The sequence below is a fragment of the Cupressus sempervirens genome, chromosome 3 (genome assembly GCF_028749045.1).
Source record: "Cupressus sempervirens isolate cs-2001-9-10 chromosome 3, ASM2874904v1, whole genome shotgun sequence".
NCBI lineage: Eukaryota > Viridiplantae > Streptophyta > Pinopsida > Cupressales > Cupressaceae > Cupressus > Cupressus sempervirens.
The window spans coordinates 801,751,073-801,762,524 of record NC_143120.1 but is presented as its reverse complement, the minus strand read 5'-3'; positions in this window follow the sequence as shown (position 1 = coordinate 801,762,524).

The following is an 11,452-nucleotide window of genomic DNA, read 5'->3' as shown; positions in this document are numbered from 1 at the left end:
GTACATAGAGAATATGCCAAAAATTGATCCCGTTCGTAACCCTTAACTAGCTTTTCTATAGTCTCTTCTTTTGGAACCAAATTAGGTTTCTCAATTTGAGTTTCTTCAACCTTGTCATAAACACAATCAAAATTTGTTACCTTCTCATAAACCCATTCAATGTCAGCTTCTATTTTCATAATCTCATTAGATATCTCTTCTTTAAAAACTTTTTCATTCTGAGTCTCTATACTACCACCATTCCTTTTCCATTCTTCCATGATGGCTGCAAAATCTTCCCATAAATTGGATTCTTCTTTAGAACTTGCTGTTTTAGCTTTATCTTCATGCCATTCCTCTTGACATTTCACTACACTATGTGATTTTAGGGCTTCATCATTTGCCTCCAATATTTCTTTCATATGAGTAATTTCCAGCATTGTACTCTTCTTTGTTTTCAAAGGACACATTATTGTTCCAACCATAACTTTATCACACTGAAATCCCATAGGACTTTCCTCTTTATTCTTCTTATCAACATTTACTTACTGCACTCCTTCTTTCTGCATTTTATCTTCTCTCAACTTAGTTTCATTCTCTTCATGTTTCCTTCTCAAACTTTTTATTTCCTCTTCTATCTTGTTTACCTCTTCTCTTTGTTTTCTCATTTCTTTTTCTTCTCTTTTCTTCTTTTTTATCACTTCCACCTTTAAGTTTGAAGACTCCATTTCTGAATTTTCTTCCCCAGTCTGATTTTCAGCATCCTTCTATAATTTATCTTTGAGTACAGGAACCAGTGTAAATAGTGGATACGTCTTCCCTTTTACCTCTTTCAAGAATTCTTTCTTACCCATCATCATAACTTTGGCTTCTGTGGCTTTTGATTCTTCTTGACTTGGCTCAACTAAAGGTATCAGTTCAATGACCTTGCCATTCTTTGTAATGGTATATGTATTCTTCACTCCATCATGATGTGCCTTGAGATCATATTGCCAGGGTTTGCCGAAAAGTAAATGGCATGCATCCATGTTAACAATATCAAACAATAATCTATCCTTATAGGCTCCAATCTGAAATTCCACCCAAGCTTGCTCTTCTACTATAGTATGCTGCCCTTTATTTAACCAAGATATTCTGTAAGGATACGGGTGTTGTATTCTTGGTAGCTTCAACTTTTCCACCATTTCAAGAGACACAAAATTTTCTGTAGAACCAGAGTCTACTAGTACCTTACAAACTTTTCCTCCAGATTTACAGGTAGTTCTGAAAATGGACTTCCTTTGTGGTGGTTCTTCTTTGACAGGCCTTTTCAACAGTGTTCTTCTCATCATAAGTGCTTCCCCTTTTTTCAGATAACCATGATTGTCTGAATCTTCTTGTAAATCCACTTCTTGTGCCAGATGTGTTCTTCTTTCGCCATGAGTACTAGAGCTTGCTTTTGCTAGACATTTGTGTGCCATATGACCTTCCTGATTACAATTGTAACATCTTATTGGTCCATTTGTCCTTCCTGGTGATCTTCCTCTAAAATTTGGCCTTCTACCTGTGAAACTTCCTCTGAAATTATCAAAATTATTAACTTCATTATGCATCTCCGTCTGTGGCTGAAAATTTGGACTTCTTTCTGCAAATGTACCTCTTCCTCTGAATGGTTGTCTTCCTCTGCCTCTATTATTATTTTCTTGTCTCCTTTTGATTTTCTCTTCCACCTTCAAAGCTATCTGATAGCATTTAGTTACCGTGTTAGGACTTAGCAACTACAACTCTTCTTTTATGTTCATCCTCAAACCATTTAGGTATCTTGCTACCTTGATACTCTCAGGTTCTGCAAATTTTGACCTTAGACTTAACTTCTGAAACTCTTCTGTATAAGTACAGACATCCATATCCCTTTGTCTGAGATTCTGCCTCTTCTGATGCAATTGTACCTCATAGTCTTCAAGGAGATACGTCTCTTTTATCATTGACACCATCTTCTTCCATGAACAGATCTTCCTCTTATCTTCCTTTACCCTTTCTTCTTGCACGAAATTCCACCATGTAAGGGCTGCTCCCTTCATTCTGGATTTGGCCAATTTAACTTGCTGCGATTTTGAAACTTTCTCACATTCAAAATGATTCTCTAAGGCTTCAATCCATTCCAACACTAATTCAGCGTCCATCTTTCTTGTAAACATAGGTAAATCAACGGGTTTTCCTCCCAAAGCCTTTAAAGCTTTAAAAAATGGCCTCTCGTTCTCGGCTATTCTATCTTCTTCACTGTCGGGTACATCTTCCTCTTCTTCCATTCCTTCTTTCATTTCTTTCTTCTCAACTACACTCTGCATATATTCCAACTTACTGGCTAGTTTTGCCACTATCCCCTTCAACTCTCTATTCTTTTACAGTCTATTTTCTAGTGGATCTTTTACATGTTCTATCACTCCATTTTATTCTTCATGCAAACCTTTGCCGAGTCTGATCACATTAAAGTGTAGGTGGCACGGAGATGGAATACATTTTCTTTGAGTCTCAGCCGTAACAATTTGATTTGAAAGGACATTCCGGGTTAAAGATCTTGGTGTGCATGTGAAGATTTGCATTTAGTTTGGTTCAAGTTCGATCCTTACTATTGTAGATGCCCCTTGATGTAACTCAGTTGAGTGAGTTCTCCTCCTGAGCTTTCCAAGGTGTGGCTCTGCATCACATTCATTTAATTATCATTTCATTAACCCATCTTCATCTCCTCCTTTTCTCACTTTAATAATTGCATTCTCTTTTCATTAATCAATTTCATTTCATCATCCAATATCATTTTATTTCTCCTTGCATTTTCATCTCATCATCCTTTTATCATTTTCATCACATTCATTTTCAATTATTCTACATCACATTCATTTCTTCATATCTGATCATTTCATATTCATTTCTATTTCATCATTTTAACTATTTCATTTGTATCATTAACCCATTTCACTCCATTTGTTTCAATCAATTTTCATCTCATTTCCATTATTATTATTTTTTCTTCTAGTTCATCGTATCATTTTCATTTGTTCATTCTATCATTTTATCACATCTTTCCCTTGATTCATTTCATCTTATCACATTCATATTTTCTTAATTATTTTTATTTTTATCATTTCTTGTCATTATATTACGCCATTGCATTCATTGTCTCAATTTCATTTCATCATTATATTAAATCATTTTTATGTCTCTACATTACCAACTATTACATTATCCTAATTTCATTATCATGTCGTTACCTTACATTTCATTTCATTCTTCCTTTTCATGTCAATATTCATCGTCTACATATTATTTCAGTACACTATGCATTTATTCATATCCCATTAATTACATTAAAACATCCACATTACATCCACATATAAAGGCATCATAAAAATAAAAAAATATATGCATATCCAATAAAAAATCCATAACATCATTGCATACCATTGTTAACCATATAAAGTCCATGATAAAAAGACACAACAATTCAACACAAACACAAATGCAAATGCTCAATTTGAATGGTCATATATCAAAAGGTCATCATAAAAAATGATGCATCTGATAAGCTAGTGAGTGCAATACAAAATGATACATCAAATCAATCCAGAGTATCACTAACCAGGCCACCAACCCCATCTATATGTGTTTGGTCGAGAGATGCTTGATCACTAGGGGCACTCATCCCATCTTTCAGAGCCTAATCTGAGGAACCTATGCCCTATGTCCCAAGAATGGTTCAAGCAACCTGATTGGTAGCCACTCCTATGAATTCCTGAATTATGTTTGATAACTGACTAATCTTCATTCCAATCAATCCAACGTGTGTCTCCATGGAACTCATGTTGAAAATAGATAGATACAAGTATGAGAATGCACTTTAATCATTTTTTTGTGAGTGATGAAAAACTTGCTACTTGCTGGTAAGACAACTACTTAAATGATTTGAGTATTATCATTTATTTGATTGATGAGGAGGTTTTGATTAAATTAGATAACAATAGCACCTAAAGGAAAGGTTGAGTTATGGTATGAAAAAGGAATACAAAGATTAGTTAATACAATGATTTTACAATTCATTGATTATCTACTTAAGGTTGCAAAGGATGGATACACTGACAAAGTCTAGAAGAACAAGTAAGAAGAATTGAGTCTGTCAAGCTTGACCAAGTGGGCAATAGGTGCTGAGAAAAGTTAGTGCAAGCTAAGTAGAAAATTAGTTGAAGCCAAGCAAAGTCAAATTTCAATGTATGTCGAGTGATATAGTGTAAATTGAGTAAAGTTTAGTTGATGTTGAGCACTAGTAAATTTTAATATTTACCGAGTGGGAGAACAATATGGAAGCTGAGTGACATCGTATTAATGTCAAGTGCTAGTATTCATGTTAAATAGTAGATTTGACAAATCTAAGCTGACTATTTTGTTTTCTTGAATTTTGTAAAGCATGTGGAAGATAACTATGATGAGTTGGTGTCACAAAATTCATGGTAAACCATTTTTTAGGAGAATTCAAAGAGGATTGAAGGAGAAGTTTCTAGAAGGGAATAAAATGAAAAGATGAGTAGATTCATTAAATCCTACCTAACCCTAAAATGGAAAATAGAGGATGAACAAAAAAAGATCTTAATTTTCTATTATAGAGATGGTTGGTTAGAAGCAAAGGTTGTCATGTGAAAGATCCTACGGAAGACAAGGATTCTAAGGTAATGCTTCATCAGGGACCAAACATGATAGAATGTTATTAGCAAGCAAAGAAAGAAGGCTTAAGGGTATGGATGTGTGAAGGGTGAATAAGATATTAGAGCTAAAGTGTGTGAAAGCCAAGTAGAATGGAGGACCAAAAAAAAAATCTATAATCTACAAAGTGATTTGTAAGTTGTTATTAGATCAAGCCTTACTATTACTTTCTAATCATTGTACTAGTCTAGGGTAAATCCTTTGGATTAAGGTTGACCTAACAGTCATTTGTAAATCCTTTAAAGAAGTGACATTCTACATGAATGATCTAAAGTCCTCTAACAAGGCTCACTCCTAATAGGGTGATTGAAATCCTCTAATAAGGTTACATTTAATAGTGTTTATTGTAACCTTTGACAGGGTTGGCCTTTCACAAGGCATCACTTTAGAAGAGTGAGAATGAGTAGCATGTTACTGGTGGTTTTTCCCAAATTGGGTTTCCATGTAAAATCATTATGTCAAAATGTGATACTGAATCTATTATGTTTCATGCTTCAATTTATGCAAAGTTGATTTGACAGTAATCTACAAGTTTAATTGATTATATGATTTAATGGATGCATGCATGATAAATATGTTTTATGCATATGGGTTCACTAAGATGTGAAAAGTTTTATTTGTAAATATGGACCTTGGATAACTAATTCATTCCCCTCTTAGTTATTCTAAAGAATTCTAACAAGTCATACATGCCACCATATCAAATGATCCAGTGCTAAGTGTGTGTGTGTGTGTGTGTGTGTGTGTGTGTGTGTGTGTGTGTGTGTGTGTGAGGCATATCTTGTGGTCACTAATGTACACGTATCAACTGAGTAATGTAAAGATGCTCACATGTCAATATTAGTAATAACACCACACCCACTGAAAGTGATGTAGCCCCTAAATATACCACCTGATACAAATCATGATATAAGTGGGCTAAACTACAACTACCCCATGAAAATATCCATGGTCAATCAATCATATCATAAATAATGTGGCCCCATCCAACTAGACATATGCACCCTTGCATATATGGCAAAAGAAATATTCCTATCAATCTAGCTATCACAACAAGAAATGGGTCATACTGCAACATCTGGAACCATGGCACACTATCATCCCCAATATCATCATCCACAAATATATCTCTAAAGTTTCTCCCATCATTTATCTAATCATAATAAGCTAGATTCTCCACTGTAGGGATCCTAAGAATCCTATTTACATCCTCTAGGGTGATCGTAATCTCCCCAAGTGGCATGTGAAAGGTGTTGTGGTATGAGTGCCACCGCTCAACCATAGCCATCAATAATCCTCAGTTCACCCATAACTGAGGCATTTGAAGAAGATATCTAAATCTACATCTATCAATAACATGACACTTAGTTGCTGACAATCTACCTATGGACTCCAATGGCCACATATATAATCCCCAAACCATGAGCTTCCACCCATATACTCATTTCACCAAAAAATTGAACAATGACATCAATTTTTCATTACAAGTGATTTTTCTACATCAATCTAAGTCAACATCTAGCTATCTTGCTAATGGTTTGATCCTAAGCCTGATATTTGCCCCACTCTATATCTTGAGATGGACATGTTAGTTTCCCTACTCTATATCCTGATGGGGGGACCTTTTCTATCTATCTAATAGATTTGATTGATCCTACATATCACTTTGTATCTACATAACCTTATTCTTTTGGTTAATTCTATAAACAAGTTTACAGGTTGACATCATCTTTATCATTATCTGTTGGACATCAAAATTCTATATTAGACTCTTATCAATATTGCACACAATCACATTTACCTATCTAGACACTTTTCTATTCAACACACCCTACATTAGCAAGTGTAACATCGATTTGACCTTCCAAGGTCTATTTTCTACTTAGAAGCACTATAACAGGGCATGAATGCTCTATACAAATCAAATTCACCCCTTTTCTAATCAAATGTGTTCTCTCTTGCTCTAAATGTGCTAAAACATGCATAAGTGCTATATGATACAACACATGCACTATTAACAAATAAACATACTATTCCATTCCACAGATGTGCTATGCTACATGTATGTGCTATACAATATTAAAAATGTGCTATTCCACTACACAGATACGCTACACACTATGAATGTGCTAGGGAACATTGCATAAGCACTACAAACCTCCAAATTTATAGACTTATGTTCTTCACCCTAGTGCAATTCATCCCAAAAATCCAATGCACTATTGCTTCCTATGTATGTGCTATAAGAAATTATATTTTTGCTAACACGTAAATGTGCTATAATTCTATTTGTATGCATTACAATTTCAAGTTATGCACTATTTTGCTACCCCAATATTTTCGTAAAAGTGTTATTTCAATACATGGATGCACTATTCTACATTGCATATGTGCTAAAATACTCTAGATGTACTACAAAATAGTTTAAATGTGCTAAAACACTCAACACATGCATTTATTGATTCAAATCATGCAAAAATCCAAAAATTCCTACAAAGTTCACAAAATTTGAAATCACAAAGGTTCTTGATGACTTATCGGGCTCCATAGTGGACTAGACACTCGTATCTATGACCTCTCTTGAATTTGTGCTCTCATAATGGGACCATGCCATCTTCATTGGCTTAGAGCTCACAATGAAGACAAGTGTAAGGGGAGTGTAAAAATAACAAGAGTAAAAGGTCTTTTTACCTATTTAACCTTCACTAGGGTAATTTTATGGCATATTTTAACATCTTTCATTCTTTGATAAGTAGGAGATAATTTCCATAGTAAGTCAAATTGTGATATTGCTATTAGGATTTAACTATGTGATTATGAGTCAAACTCATTGACCCATGTTTCATGAGTAGTTATTCAACATGAATCTATCTCTCATGAGAATAAATGGAACACTTAGCACTGGATCTAGGTGATGCTCACAGGGGTGAAGCACTAGGACTTCCCAGGAGGTCACCCATCCCAGTACTACTCCAGCTTGAGTGCGCTTAACTGCGAAGTTTCCTCCATGGTTAAACCCAAAGCTTGCAAATGGAAAATGGGGTTGCAAGCTTTGGGTTTAACCACAGAGGAAATTGCATAGTTAAGTGTGCTTAGGCTGGAGTATTACCGAGATGGGTGACCTCTCAGGAAGTCCCGGTGCTTCACCCCTGTGAACATCACCTAGATCCAATGAGTGCTAAGTGTTCCATTTATTGTCATGAGAGATGGATTCATGTTGAATCACTACTCACGATACATGGGTCAATGATTTTGACTCAAAACCACACAGTTAAATCCTAATAGTAATATCACATCTTTCATCCTATTTAATGTCTTTTGCCCTATTTTCTTGACATGGGTATTTTCCCATCAAATTCAATGATATCACTCTCATCAATTTCATATTCATTGTTTTCATCATAATTTTTCAGAAACAAAATTGGACTCTCCATTTATTGCAAGTCAATCTTTCCAATTTAATTTATGAGGGGGCAATATGCCTATATCAAACTAGGGCATCAAAGTTTTTCAAAGATAAAAAATGTTCTACCCCAACCAAATTTCAACATCAATCAAATAAACTAGGGCATAAAATTTAACTATTCTAAACAAAGGATTTTTAAGATCACATTCATCAGTAGTCAGGCATTGTACCAGCTTTAAATCAACAAAACATTAGTGATCAAGCACTCAATTATCAAAATTTGGCTTAGAAATAGAAAATGAAGACATTCTTTGAACTAATATGTTTCACATATTAGCTCAAAGAGGAGCATTTGTAGACACCCTAAAATTGGCAAAGACATAAAAAAAAATGTGATTTTTGATCAAATAGCAAAAATCAAAAAAAAATTAGATAAATTAGGAAAATAATAGACTTTCAAATCAATTACAATGTCAAGTTATTTGAGTGGTTAATTAATTAATCACCTAAACCTTCAATCAAATTCAAAAAGACCAAAATTACTTTTAAAAGAGGAAATACAATTCATAAAATCAAATAAATTAAAATAAAAAGGAAAAAGGTAAAGACTATAGTTGGAAATAAATGCAACATTTAATAAATTGACAAAAGTCATTTATCCTCTCAAACGTGAAATCCACTCTTTTTAGAATTTAAAATAATTGAAAATCCCTATTTATCCTCACAAACCAAGTCTGTTGGACTATTCCTCTTCAGGTTTTATGAGATATTTTTAGCTTCACTCTTACCTCCAGTGAAAGGTAAAACCTAGATCTTTACCCCGACCCCCTTCTAAAATCCCATAAGTAGAAGGAAAAATCAATAAAAAGGACCCAAGTTTTATGCATCTATAATATAGGCATATTAGAGCTATCATTTTGATCATCCATTTGGCATCATTGTTGTATAGATTTAATGTCATTTTAGTATCATTGTAGCATCATGTTAATATTTATTTAGCATCACTTAGCATTGTTTAGTCTCATACATACACTTATTTTAGCATTTTCATATTGTTATCTTGCGTTTTCATATAGATCTCATATAGATATTCATAGATATGCATTAATAGCATAATCTCATTCTAGAACTATCACTAAGATGTTGGTTTGAGAGCAATTTTAACAATTATAGTTAGGGATACATGAGATGTTCATAGAGTCATTATTTGGCAATGTTTTCTTGGGTATAGCTTAGTTTGTTATTATTCTAATTGCACTCTACACCAAGGTCTCATGAATAAGCGATTCCAGTATGTACAATCAAAACAGGCCGAATTATTTGGTGGGTTAGATTTAATTAAAAGAGGAATATTTGGTGCATGAATTGAGTTTGGGTAATTGCTATTTAAGGGTTAGTTGTGGGTGAAGGGATTTAATTAATTAAATTAATTAATAGAGAGGGCTTTTGAAGATTAAATTAAATGAGTTTTACATTTATTTAATTTAATAGAGGAAGGGGGATTTTATTAATAAATTGGACTATTGGTTGTCTGTTAATTTATTAATTGGTCTATAATTAATAAATTAAATTAATTAATTGGTGGATAGCACTAAAATAATTTAATATTTAATATTTAATTAAAATATGCTTTAAAAGATGACTAATTTTGATTACAAATTTATGTGATCAGATTTAGGTGTCTACAGTAGGTGTTTGTTTCAATCCATATAATACTTTCTTCAATTTATGAACCATATCTCCTTCTTTTGTCAAAAGAAACCTTTAGGCTTCTCAATGTAAACTTCTCAAGTTCTCCATTTAGAAATGTTGATTTGACCTCCATCTGATACACTTTGAATTTCTTGTTAGCTACATATGCCAAAAACATTCTAATTGCTTCTATTCTAGTAAAAGGTGCAAATTTTTCTTCATAATAAATATCTTCTTACTGTGAATAACCTTTGCATACCAATCTTGCTTTGTTTCTTACAACTTCACCTTGTTCATTCATCTTATTTCTGAAAACCCACTTAGTTCCAATAGCATTCTTATCCTAAGTTCTAGGAGCCAATTCCCATGTATCATTCTTTTCAATCTAATCTAATTCTTCTCTTTCCAACTATCATAGTTGGTTCCATCTAACTTCAGACTTTTTTTTCTAAAATGACTCATCATAGTTCTCTAAGTTGTTAAGCTTTTCAAGGACCTGATGCTTTGATACTAATTTCTAGAAAATAAAGTCTACCAAGATAACTGAGGGGGGAGGGGTGAGTCATTTTTTTGATTAAAAAAACTTTTATCAACCTTATTAAATTTGAAACATGTAATCAACAAATGCAATAACCATAAAAAGATCACCAAACATAATAACACCAAATTTGTTAACTAGGGAAATCCTTGGTGGGGATGGTACCCACAAATGATGTATTGGTATATAAGTTCCTTGCAAGAGGACGTACCCTATTAGGAGTCAATGAAATACATTCATATCAGTCCCTATTAGGAGACATTGAATTCTAGTGAGAAGATTCCAACCCTGTTAAGAGTTGTGCCAACCCTATTAGGAGTTTTGGAAGGCAAAAGGACCCATTGTCCAAACAACTTTAAGAGAAAGACCACCAAACTCACTGTTCAACTAGCCTTAGTACTATACATTCCCCCTTGAAGTGTAGCTCTTTCTACTTAACAATTTTTTTGTTCCTTGCTATTAGACTTGACTCTTTCACACACTATGTGGAATTATACATTACTACCATCTAAGGTATATAGTCACCATTAAAATAAACAATAGAATACAAAAAATAGACCATTTTGAGAGGACCAAAAACTCTTGCTACTTAATGACTTTGTTGTTCCTTTCTATCATACTTGAATCTTTCACATATTATTGTGAAATTATACATCACTAACATCTAATGTATATAGTCACCATTAAAACCAACAATAGAATGCAACAATTATACCATTTTGAGAGAACCACAAATTCTTGCTACTTAACGGCTTTGTTGTGGCTTACTATTAGGCTTGACTCTTTCACATGTTAATGTGAAATTATATATTACTACCATCCAAAGTATGCATTCACCTTTAAAATCAATAATAGAATGCAACAATTATGCCATTTTGGGAGAACCAAAAAATCTTGCTACTTAACGGCTTTGTTGTTCCTTGCTATTAGGCTTGACTCTTTTGCATTTTATTGTGAAATTATACATCACTATCATTCAAAGTATATAGTCACCATTAAAAACGACAATAGAATGCAACAATTATACCATTTTGGGAGAACCAAAAAATCTTGCTATGTAACGACTTTGTTGTTCCTTGCTATTAGGCTTGACTCTTTCACACATT